The sequence below is a fragment of the Wyeomyia smithii genome, chromosome 2, assembly GCF_029784165.1.
Source record: "Wyeomyia smithii strain HCP4-BCI-WySm-NY-G18 chromosome 2, ASM2978416v1, whole genome shotgun sequence".
Lineage (NCBI taxonomy): Eukaryota > Metazoa > Arthropoda > Insecta > Diptera > Culicidae > Wyeomyia > Wyeomyia smithii.
This window is the reverse complement of record NC_073695.1, coordinates 222,319,500-222,331,877: the sequence shown is the minus strand read 5'-3', so window position 1 is coordinate 222,331,877 and position 12,378 is coordinate 222,319,500. Positions and strand designations below refer to the sequence as shown.

Here is a 12,378-nt window from a genome sequence, read left to right as displayed (position 1 = left end):
AATTCGTCATCCATCCGTAATCCTGCGTCACACTGCGTTAGTTTAAACAGTTTTTATCTTAGCTGTGTTCATAATCAAGAACACAGCATATTTTCAAAGCAAGAAATATATTTATGTCCGAGTTAAATCATGGCTTCAGAAACCCACTCGGACGCTATCAAAATTGTTAAAAAATTGTAATTGCAAAACAAGCGAAAGTTGACTAGAAGTATTATCGTTAAAAATAAATTTCTCCATTTATGTCTCATAAAAGCTTCTCTTTCATTGAGGTTTTCTGTGACAACTTTTCTGGTACAAAACTGACCGCTTTGTAAAACATATACATATTGATTTGCCTCATATTTTTACAAACATCAACCTGCGTACGTTTTTCGGCCTGTTCTGTACAAACAAACAAATTTCTCATTAACAACATGGTCAATTTCTCAAAAATTTAACAATACTTTATAAATGTTATTGTTTGACGGTTATTTTCATTATGAGAGCTTCTCTTTCATATTGAATAGTCTATTTTTGAAATGCATCAAATTTACTGTAAATATAATCAAAATGGTTTGTTTACTTTTTGCATTTTATTTGAAAGTTCGTAAATTTCCGTAAACTTCATTCAAAATTTCAGTTCAATCGTATTTCGGAATGTGAAGCCTTAAAAGTGGCCAAATCAAATGTCTCAGGAATGCTAGAATTTCTTGTGGTTTAAAACTAATTTTTTTTTTAAATCGATTTTCACAACATCAGATTTCGACAGTTTATGCATTTTGAAAACAGTGGCATAAAAAAAACACATTTCGGTATGAAGAATTTCAACTTTGACCGCTTCCGGAAGTTCGTTGGCAAAAGCTAAGTTATTTTTTTAGTTCGATCGCAAAAACTATGTTGATCTTGTAGTCTTTCACCAGGGAATTATATAACACATAAGTCCCCGTACTTGCGGAGAAAATAATTACCGTCCGGAATACTTGATTTTCAGATTGATTTTATGAAACCAACTTAAACTTATTGTACTGAAAAAAGAACAATTTCTTGTACTTACTTTCTTACTTCTTGTACTTACTTACTAACTTACTAAGTCGACGACCTCTATCGGGATTCCTGCGAAATATAGCCTTCGCTTGACGCTCATCCGGCATTCTCGCTACATGACCAGCCCACTGAAGCCTGCCGTGTTTTATCCGCTTACCTATATCCGCCGATTTGTATGCCTGGTACACTTCTTGGTTCATGCGTCTCTGCCAAACACCATTTTCTAGTTTGCCGCCAGAACTGAACGTAAAATCTTACGCTCAAAAACACCAAGAGCTCGCCGATCAGCCTCTTTTAGCGTCCATGATTCATGGCCGTAGAGAGCCACCGGAAGAATCAATGTTTTATAGAGTGCAAGTTTAGTACCGATTTACAGACTGCGGGATCTTAATTGGTTACGTTATCCGTAAAAGGCCCTGTTTGCGGCTGCTATCCGCCTCTTTGTCTCACGGCTAACCTCGTTGTCACATGTCACTAATGTTCCCAGGTCAATGAATTCGTCGACTATATCTGGATTGTTCGTAGTATTTAATATTCGGTATGCTACCTTACTGGGCTGCGATACCTAGTCTCGCGACGGGGCTGCCGTCTTTGATATAGCTGGCGAGACACCGCGTTTCATGATTCAGCCGCCCGCTCTGAATCAGACGCTGTTGTACGCCGCCCCTAACATGGGGAAACAGCCGCGTACGTTCCCCCTTCCCAGTCAGCATACGACCAAAGCTTCCACCGGGGGTTGGTTACCCGATCTCCGCTAAGGTTCGCTAAGGCTAATTTCTTGTGGATGCCTAATAAACACACAGCAAGAAGAACGTAAATTTCAGTATATGTTGTTTTTTTATTGAATAACCGGTGAGGGTGAGTTCATTTTCATTATATATTAATTACTAGTTCAACGTTTCCGACGATGCTCGGGATCAAAGGTTTTTGTATTTTATATAAAGCGTCCAGGTTTCACGGTTCAGTTTTATTGCTCTCGAATTCATTATGCAAACCATCTCGACTTAATCACGTTTCTGAGATAAATAAAAAATATTGTATTAAACACGAATTAATTCACCTAGTAGCACGATATAGTGGCGAAAAATTGGTAGCAAATTTTCAGGCTACTTTCAAAGAGAAGTAATTACTTGATGAATCATGGCTTAATTGCCAATCGAATTTACAATTGTGGCGAATCTGGCTTGTTTTAAAAAATGACTCCTTGTGAAACTTCAACTTATTCGGAAACAAAAAAGCTTCGGGGATTAAAACTGATAAAAATCTAATAACTTAATGCCATGGTCAAAAAAGCCGATTCCGTTGCATTACCGAAGCTAATGCCTTGGGTGAATCGTGTACTATCCAGCTATATATGGAGCTATACATGGAATATGGATGGCCTCTACCGCCATTACAAAGCTCTGCATGCGAACTGAACAAAACCCCCACAAAACTGCAATTAAAGACATAAATGGTAGCATTGTATGGGCTGATTTACCCGCCAAAAGTTTGCAATCGCTTTACTGAGTCCACTCTGTTTGAATATTGCAGAATCCCCAACAAATTTAGCATTACCTGGAATAGGAAGATATTTTGTGTTTTCGATAACCTGGGAAATAACGATCTTCAGCAAATTTGTTCAGAAGGTCAAAGACTTTTGGTTAATAGAGATTTCGGTGCAGGATCTGTCGCTTCGTGACGTTAGTGTGAATGCAATTCTTCATATTTTGACGTGATTTCTACTCACTAGAAAGTTGCAGTCTTCAGCAAAGTTGTTCAGAAGTTCAAAGGCTTTTGGCTGGTGGAAAGATAAGTATGGTATGTTACAACTAGCTGGTTCTAGTGTGCACGCAGTTTTTCATATTTCAACCGTTGTTTGCCTATACTACGATTTCATCTTTCTAGAAAGCAATAGTCTTAAGCAAAGTTTTTCACATGAACTTTTGAACAAATTTCCTGAAGCCCGCAGCTTTCCAAATAGTTGGATTCAAGCGATATACTTTCAAATTACTCTTAACTACATGCAAACTAGCGCCACATACCGGCTAAATCCGATAACAAACTGTATAGAAACTAGAAACTTTTATGCTCCTGAACAATTTTGCTATAATCCTCAAATTTTTAACTGTTTGGATTCACAAGATAAGTAATTTTCAAAATTTTCAAAGTTTTGTGCACACATGCGCCACGCTGCGGTTGAATTTAAAAACAAGCTGTTTACCACATGAAATCCCTTGACCCCTGAACAACTTTGCTGAAGACGACAAATTTCTGAATGGTCGGATTCACGTGGTGAATAAAGTTTAAAATACTTAAAACCACATACACAATAAAGCCGCGTTGCGGTTGAATTTCGAAGCTAAATGCGCCCTAAACAAAAGCAATTAAAGCTTATGAACGACTTTTCTGAAGACCACAACTCTCTAGGTTGTCGGTATCCGAAATAGAGATATACAAATCGGCCAATGTTAGGTGATGCTAAACTTTTCGAGGTGCTCATATTTTCAGATTGGATGTTGCAATGCTCAGTGAAACGGCTTTCAAATTTCTAGCGGGTAGTGTATATTTTATTTACCAAAAATCATCAATAGTTATTTTATTATTAAATTAAGTTTATAAACAGTTGAAAATATTGTTACTGTAATTGAAATATCGTTTTAATCGATAATACAGAAGAAACCCATTTTATCATATACGTCTGCTGGGGTGTGATTGGGCCACGGGGCACAGTGGCAGGTCTCGGAACAAAAGTCGGAAAAGACCTTAGACATTTTGAAATAGCTGGAATATTATTACAATTTTGGGGTGGAGAACTCATTCCTGATGTCAGAAAAATCTGAAAATAGCAATTTACGCACCTAAAGTGTCGTTTGATCCTTTTCCATCTATATTCATTCACCATTTATATTCCTCTCAACACCTATATTCATCTCATTGCTCTTATTTGTCCAATTTACTGTAAAGTTTTGCTTTTATTTTCACAGTAAAAGTAGTTTAATTTCACGTCTCGTTTTAGTCGAGTAGTCGGAAGTTAAGAATGATGAGAAAAGCGAAATAAAAGCGACGAGAAGAATATAGGTGCTAAAATGAGTATTTCCAAATTAAATCCAAATTAAACAAATCGCCGCTTTTTGCAGTTATCTTTACTTCCCGGAATTCCGGGATTGCTTGGTAAATAAAATTTTTAATTTCCAAAATCGCAGAAAGCTGAAAACCCTTGGGAAATGCATGCTCTAACTTCATTGCCTCCTAAACGCATCTTACTTCAGAAATATTTCGTCACAACCACCCATAGTGACTGGTATCTGGCCATTTTAGGTTGTTTTCCAGAAACCGGAAGTTCCCGCCTTTGAGTGTCATTTGGGTGGTAATTGGCCATCTTGAGTTTCAAAATGCCATCTGGGTTTGGATTGTACCCTCTAGGCATCATATCAATTCTGAAAATACCCATATTGAATTGTTTTTGGCCATTCTTTAGTTGAATATACCTCAGAAACGAAAAAATAAACTTTTGCTTCTACACATTATACTGTTTCTGAAAAAAACCTATATTGGATGGTTCATGACCAATTTAGGCTGTTCGTCAAACCGGCAGTTGTCATCATGGAATTTGAAATGGCAACTGGAGTTCATTCCCGGCCTCTAAGAATCACCTAGATTCTGTAGTTACCCCAGTAACACATTAAAGTTTGTTTTCCAGAAACTGCTTATCGCTATCTTGAAATACGAAATGGTGTGTTTCATCCCGGTCGCGAAAAACCGACGTGAAAGGAATTGAGGATGACCATTTACGCTTAGTTATCCTTTACATTGGAATATAGAACGATGACATGCTTAACCCTCTAGTACCCAAATTAATTTTTAGACGGACTTCGAAAAAATCACTATTAAGCCTCATAAACATTTTTTAAGTTCTTATTGAAGCTTTTTAGAGGTTCGACTGAAGACCGCCTAGAGGCGGCACTGGGCACTAGAGGGTTAATTTTATGCACAAAATGTTTGCGATGGTTGCAGAATACTTCTGAGGAGAAGTTAAAATTTTCTGATTACTTGAAATTGTGCTACAATTAACAAAAAAGTAAGAAAAATCCGCATCGTAATCGATATTTGAACCGATACAACGTGGATTTGAGTTTGACTTAAAATTAAAAAAAATAAAAATCGCATGAAGTGTGATATTAAATGTGATGATAAATGTGATACTACTGATTCAGCAAACTACGAAAACATCCTAAATGTTAGATTTCTGCAATAAGATATTTACAGATGTTTAAAGAACATCTTGTAAAAGTGAAGATAATGTCATGCATATCAGATGTTCAAGGTTCTCATAATAATTCTTGAGATAAATCACGACTGCTTCAATGTTTATATTAACATTCTATTTATAACAGTTCCATGTGCTTGATATGTGTAGCATAAAATCATTTGTTATATATCATCATGTTCTAGGATCTCCACATCGTTTCTGATTTCAGGTCAAACGATCTACTAAATTTATGATAAACGTTTATAATTTAGTAACGCGCAAGTTCTTGAAAGTAACTGTAGAATTGGAATGTGATGCTATAACAAGGACACGTTTCCCCGCTAGGTGGAATAATTATGTATTTTAAATGAGTTAAATAAATCCGATTTCTACCTCCTTTCATACGAAAAGTTTAGTCTTTTCACAAGTTACCGCACATTGTGGACGGAACTGCGGTTTCACGCTGTCGTAATAAAAAGGTGCATAACTGGCTGTCGTCATTTGTGGTTGAATCGATGAAATGGATTTCAATATAATGAATATTTGATATTAAATTCGTTTCCTGTTTTCATTTTTCTGTGAGATATGCAAGCTTTTTACGCTCGTATTGTATTTATAACATGATGATGCATATTTTTTTATGTTTTTTTTACAATTTGTTACAACATGACATGTTTTTCTTAATAGCACAATGTTCACAAGCTGCATAATAATGATAACTTCTCCCATTGTATTGTAAATCCAAAATAACATAACAAACAAATGCTTCTTGTGCTCTGTCCCTCTCCATCAGCCACAAATAAATCAACAAAGGAAAAGCCAAACCCGACATTTTCCCCCTTGTATGACTTCGGCTTTGGTATGCAAATTTCCTGCGGTTCTACAACAAAGAACCGCCTCCATCTCCGTGCATTATGCGTCGGGTTCGGTGGTAAACATAACTTTCCAATTCGAAAACTCCGAACTAAAAGAGCAGATTAAAGTTGACCGATTAAATTATTATTTTGTTAGGAATCAAGCGCTCGGAGCCTGGCCACCAACAACCAGTGGACGGTCACCTGAAGAGGAGATCCGCCGGGCTTGGAAGACGGAAATAAGCACAAAAAGATTAAACTATCTCGAGCATGACGCAGCCTTCATTCATAATGCTCTGAGCGTATAATGTCCAATTCAACAGTTTCCTAGTGCTACTATACGGTGAACTGTATGAGAGCGGCTTTCCCAGAAAGCGTTCCTCTACTCTAACCAACCGCAAACGTACACGCAAACACGTTTTTCACATAAGCTTTTTTGGAATTTTTCTGAGTGCTGGAACATCCGTGTCTGGTTAGGGAGATGAAAAAAAGGCATGAGGTAGAATGGAGACGAACTCTAGGAACGTGGTAAATATGGGGGTAGCATGCAGGTGCCACAGTTCTGGTATTCTTTCTATTTAAAAGTTTTTTTAAGATGCTCCAGAGGCAGTGCTACTGCATCCTAGGCTTAGTTGACTTCCTGGAGAACATATCACCACGGAGCAGTGTTCAGTTTGTGCAACGGTTTATTTGCCGGATGCTTCAGCACGGCATTACATACTGCATGTACTCCTGTACACTTCGAATGATGAGGGATAAATGATAATGATAAGTATGCGCAACTAGGTCGGATTGAGCCACATGAAGATCCGACTGGAGTAGTGACTCAAGATTACAGCTTATCGTGGAAATACGATATTTCTATGCGGGTAGTCTTGCCAAGTAATCGTACTTTTTTATTTGTTTGAGGAACATCTTATCAACATATCAGCTTTTGCTTTTCACACAAGATTTCAACTGAAATATTGTTCCTTATGGAAGCATTGCACTTTCATTTTGTCACGAGTGACATCATTATAGTTCCCTTTGCTAGCAATAGTGTTTGTGATGCATGTATTACTGATGCTGACTTTCTTGGTTATTCAACGGCATTGTCAGGTACTATAGCTGTACTATCTTGCTTCTCAACACTTGAGTGTTTACTACGCGCATTTGAGTGTGGTAGTATTTCACCTAGGTCTGACTGTATGAAGATGTCTGAGAGTCAAGAAACTTGACATCGAATGACCTGGTTCTAGACAGACTCACTTCATCAACTTCTAAGCACACAGGGAAAGGATATGCAACTATCATAATTTCTCGTGTGAAATGGTTTTACATGTATCCTTTGAAAAATACTTTGCAGAAAAACTACGTTTTTCAAGATGTTTATTCATACAATGTCATGGAAAAAAGTTTACAAAAAAAGCAGCTGTTTTCTTTCAAAAATGTTCAAAATGTCAATTAAAATATGTTCAAATTTAATTTATTATGTTCATTAATTAGTCATGCGTTTGCGCCATAAAGCATTCACCTTTTGTCCAAAACGCTTTCGTTACCCTCACCGAGAAAAAAGTAATAATAGATCATGAAACGAAGTCAAACTCAAACAACGCACAACAATGGGAACATCTGTTACAGGAATTGGTACTCCCAGCAAGACCAGTTGTTGATCAATGTTTTGCCGGGTGACTGATTCCCTAAATTTTTATGCAAAAACATGATTGCTAGCCGTGCTCAACGAGAAAACTTCCTCCAGGCGAAGGGACCAGCAGCGGAACAAACCCGCAGTCGGTCCAGCACGTCACCAGTACGATGCGATCCGTCCTCAGAGACGTTCCAAACAACAAGGGTGACTCTCTTTTAATTTCTAATATTGCTGTCGTTTCCATTGCGCACCAACAGCGGGTGGGATTAAAACATCAAAACAAAGGACATCCCCCGGTATAGTTAGATCCGTATCGTCCGTCACGCTCGAAACGAAGCCAGCAAAGTTTAGATTTTTCACGCACCCAAGCCCACACTGGATGACAGATGGCTTCTACAGACCGAGCAGTTCATAACCTGTCGCTTTGGCCCCCGCTAGAGCGAGTCGAAGGATAGCGCTTTTTGACGTTGACTAACGTCTATATCGAAGTTATGCCCCTGAATTTAAAAATCTAGTAATTCAACCAGGGAAAACCAGAGAAAAGTGGTCAGGTTTTGAGCGCTCATTTTGCAGTCATCTATAATCAGGTTTTCGAGGTTTTGGCATCAATCGATCAGAAATTCTTTTACGGTTAAATTTATGTAACAAAAACAAACTATTGTTTGAGATACACTATTGAAAAATTGGTAATTAATATCGATTGTCTAAATCATACCGCGCAGCCAATCACTACCTCTCTTCCCAAGCACAGTCGACACTAACGGATACAATCGATCTGACTTTGTTGTTATTGTTGTTGTCACTTTTTGTTTCCGATGTTTATGCTGTTGCTAGCGGAAAAAACCTTGCAAATATGCATCTTTTTGTTGGTGTTAATTTTACGACAGCGGCCGGCGCCCCATCATTCTGATTCCAAAACCGCACCAGTGACATACGGACGCTAGGTGATAGCAGCTGAAAGGAGGAAAGACAAAATAGTACCGGTCATCTCGTGCCGGTTTCACCCGTTATGCTGGTGGCTTTTAGTAGATTAACCAGAAAACAACAATGTAATCGGCAACTGGCACCTTTTGGTGCCTCGAAATTTTGTTACAGAAGCGGCAAATTGAATTTTCTGTTTTACCAAATGCTGCTGCTAGCGGAAAAAACCTTGCAAAAATGCATGTTTGTGTTGGTGTTAATATTATGACAGCGGCCGGCGCAGCTTTCAAGAAACATTTGTCTCTACCATTCCATCAGCTATGTAGCCCATCCCACTTTCTATTTATCTGACGAAGTCTTGGTATAAAACGTATCGTTCGAACATTTCACCCCATCAGTTTCATTATTAAACCGTACCGGATACATACGGACGCTCGGTGTTAGCAGCTAAAAGGAGGAAAAACAAAATAGTACCGGTCATCTCGTGCCGGTTTGACCCGTGATGCTGGTGGCTACTGCAAAGTACTAAAATGGCTGGAATTCTGGACGGAAACCAGTAAACAAGAAATCGGCAACTGGCACCTTTTGGTGCCTCGCAGTTTTATAATAGAAGCGGTTAGTTGAATTTTATGTTTTACAATTGCTGTTACTAGCGGAAAAAAACCTTTCAAAAATGCATGTTTATGTTGATGTTAATTTCACGACAGCGCTAGGTGTTAGCAGCTGAAAGGAGGAAAGACAAAATAGTACCGGTCATCTCGTGCCGGTTTCACCCGTTATGCTGGTGGCTTTTAGTAGATTAACCAGAAAACAACAATGTAATCGGCAACTGGCACCTTTTGGTGCCTCTGAATTTTGTTACAGAAGCGGCAAATTGAATTTTCTGTTTTACCAAATGCTGCTGCTAGCGGAAAAAACCTTGCAAAAATGCATGTTTGTGTTGGTGTTAATATTATGACAGCGGCCGGCGCAGCTTTCAAGGAACATTTGTCTCTACCATTCCATCAGCTATGTAGCCCATCCCTCTTTCTATTTATCTGACGAAGTCTTGGTATAAAACGTATCGTTCGAACATTTCACCCCATCAGTTTCATTATTAAACCGTACCGGATACATACGGACGCTCGGTGTTAGCAGCTAAAAGGAGGAAAAACAAAATAGTACCGGTCATCTCGTGCCGGTTTGACCCGTGATGCTGGTGGCTACTGCAAAATACTAAAATGGCTGGAATTCTGGACGGTAACCAGTAAACAAGAAATCGGCAACTGGCACCTTTTGGTGCCTCGCAGTTTTAGAATAGAAGCGGTTAGTTGAATTTTATGTTTTACAACTGCTGTTGCTAGCGGAAAAAAACCTTGCAAAAATGCATGTTTATGTTGATGTTAATTTCACGACAGCGCTAGGTGTTAGCAGCTGAAAGGAGGAAAGACAAAATAGTACCGGTCATCTCGTGCCGGTTTCACCCGTTATGCTGGTGGCTGTTAGTAATAAATGGCTACTGCAAAATACTAAAATGGCTGGAATTCTGGACGAGAATAATCAGAAACTGGTACCTTTTGGAGCCTCGAAATTTTGTTACAGAAGTTTTGTAAAAGAAGCGTTGCAATTCCCTCTACTATTTGCTTCAATGGAATATTTTTTTTAAGAATACGGTAGTCAACGTCATGCGGTCGTGTCTTGAATACCACCCTCCTACTTTTTCATTAAAGCAGATTAAAATACCGCACGGAACGCACTTTAGTCAAATTACTTTTCAGTTTCCGACTTGGGCCGGTAACTTTCCCAGGGCCATGTTGATAGCAGGTTCCGAAGGCACAAACTTTTCAAGGTTACCGCCCGCCGCCGCCACCGCTCCCAACAAGTAAGTCATGTGATCGAATTTCGCAGCACGCCTTTTGACTTTGCTGACTGGCGTAGGGCCAGCTGCTGGCAAGTTCCTAACTATACGCCCCGACAGCTGAAAAAGTCAACTGGCAAACGGCAACTGGCTGCGGCCTGACTGAAAGGGAGATTACTTTTTCCTCGGTAGAGATTGGATTTTTTTTTTCGAGGGGAAAACACCGATGGAAAAGCAACCAGATGTCTCATTTTGTGCCAACTTTTCGTATTAGATTCTTGGCCCGACCACCGAAAGTGCGGTTTGTGCTTCATATTGACGTGACGAACTTTAGCCCTGTTTGGGGTTGTATGCGTGTTTCGATAAACCATTTCATACTGCGAGGATGATTGATGGCTCTCCGGAGTGGGAGCATCGTCGGTAGTGGGGAGAAATGCGGGTCCCCTAATCTTGCAACCGAAATCTTCAGATATTAGACGTAAGGAAGCGCTGGGCTAGAACAGGAATAATCGCCGATGGTCGCACAAAGCCGGTGAACACAGGTGGCGTGCGTTGAGCCCGTGACGTGCAGCGGATAATTTTATCGCGTTATTTTGTTTTGTGTCGTTATCGTTGATATATACTTTGTTATGAATTTTCGGTCCACGAAAAAGGCCTCGGTGGAACGTGAGCTTATGCTACGTACTACACGAACGAAAAAAAGTGAATTGCTGGATGATGTATGCACAGAATATTCAGCAGCTAACGAATATATTGAACATGTATAAATTTAAATATTAAGAAAAAACTCGCGCGACCGAAACATCATCGGGTGATTGATTCCGGGAAATTTAATTGCGCCATACACGCACTTTCCTACATATGCTCACGTTTCCTGGTTCACTGTGGAAATTGAAACACAAGAGGACGCCAGGCAGGTTTCGCTGAAAAAAAAAAACTCGTTCGAAAGATTCAACTCCCAGTCTATGTATCCCTGGTATCACGTATCGTCGATTTGTGGGAGTACCATCGCGGCACGAAATGACTATTATTGTTCACTTTTGCCCGTTCGGTCCACCCGCATGGATGCCGATGTTCGGTGATACTGGTGAAGACTAAGGTTGAAAGTTTTTCCTTTCGAAATTGCGTGAGGTTTCGCAGGATTTCTAGGTTGTTCGTTCTTGCAATGGTGCAACGTTGTATGCTAGGCGAGGTTAGGAATTTTCAGAATACTTCTGATGTACTTCGACACATAACATCGATGTGCGTGGTTTCAACTTTATATATCTACTGATCGACCATTTTTGTGCAGTTTTAAATATTTTTGGTTAGTTACTACTAATCTCGAAAATGACCATTGTTTTGTCGTAGAACTACGTCTTATTTCAACTCTCTCCTCTTGAAAAACAACCTTCCAACTTTTATTAGACATTATACACAAATTACTTAGTGCATGAAGTTCAGATTTTAGTCCCCTCCTATCTAACAAAAAGTAACGTCCGACATGACTCCCATTTCCCTCTAAAATTACATAACCTGCCGTTCCTCAAAATTTTAAATTTGATGAACACCATTCTCCTGCGCATCTGCTACGGATTTTGATCACAGTTACAATTCAATAAAAATAATCACCTCGATTCGTGATATTTATTTCTTTCATACCCATGCTGTAAGTGTTCCCGCCTTTTTTGCAAGTTATATCATTCTCTCAGTTTCGTAAAACACAAGAGAAATTTTATTCCACTCTATGCATGAATGGAAACCGAATACCATCAGTTTTATTCAAAACTGGCACTTCTCAAAATTTTGCATTTTGCATTTATGACACTTTCAACTAAGCTTAATTAAGAGTCAGTTTTGTTTTTAGTATCATCCATCTGTGCTGCTTGACTCTCTTTTGTCATGT

General features: G+C 39.0%; 1 protein-coding gene across 11 annotated transcripts in view; it reads left to right on the top strand.

Moving 5' to 3' along the window:
* Positions 1-12,378, top strand: part of LOC129725427 (fat-like cadherin-related tumor suppressor homolog) — a 682,871-nt gene that overhangs the window by 11,341 nt on the left and 659,152 nt on the right. The window lies entirely within an intron of this gene.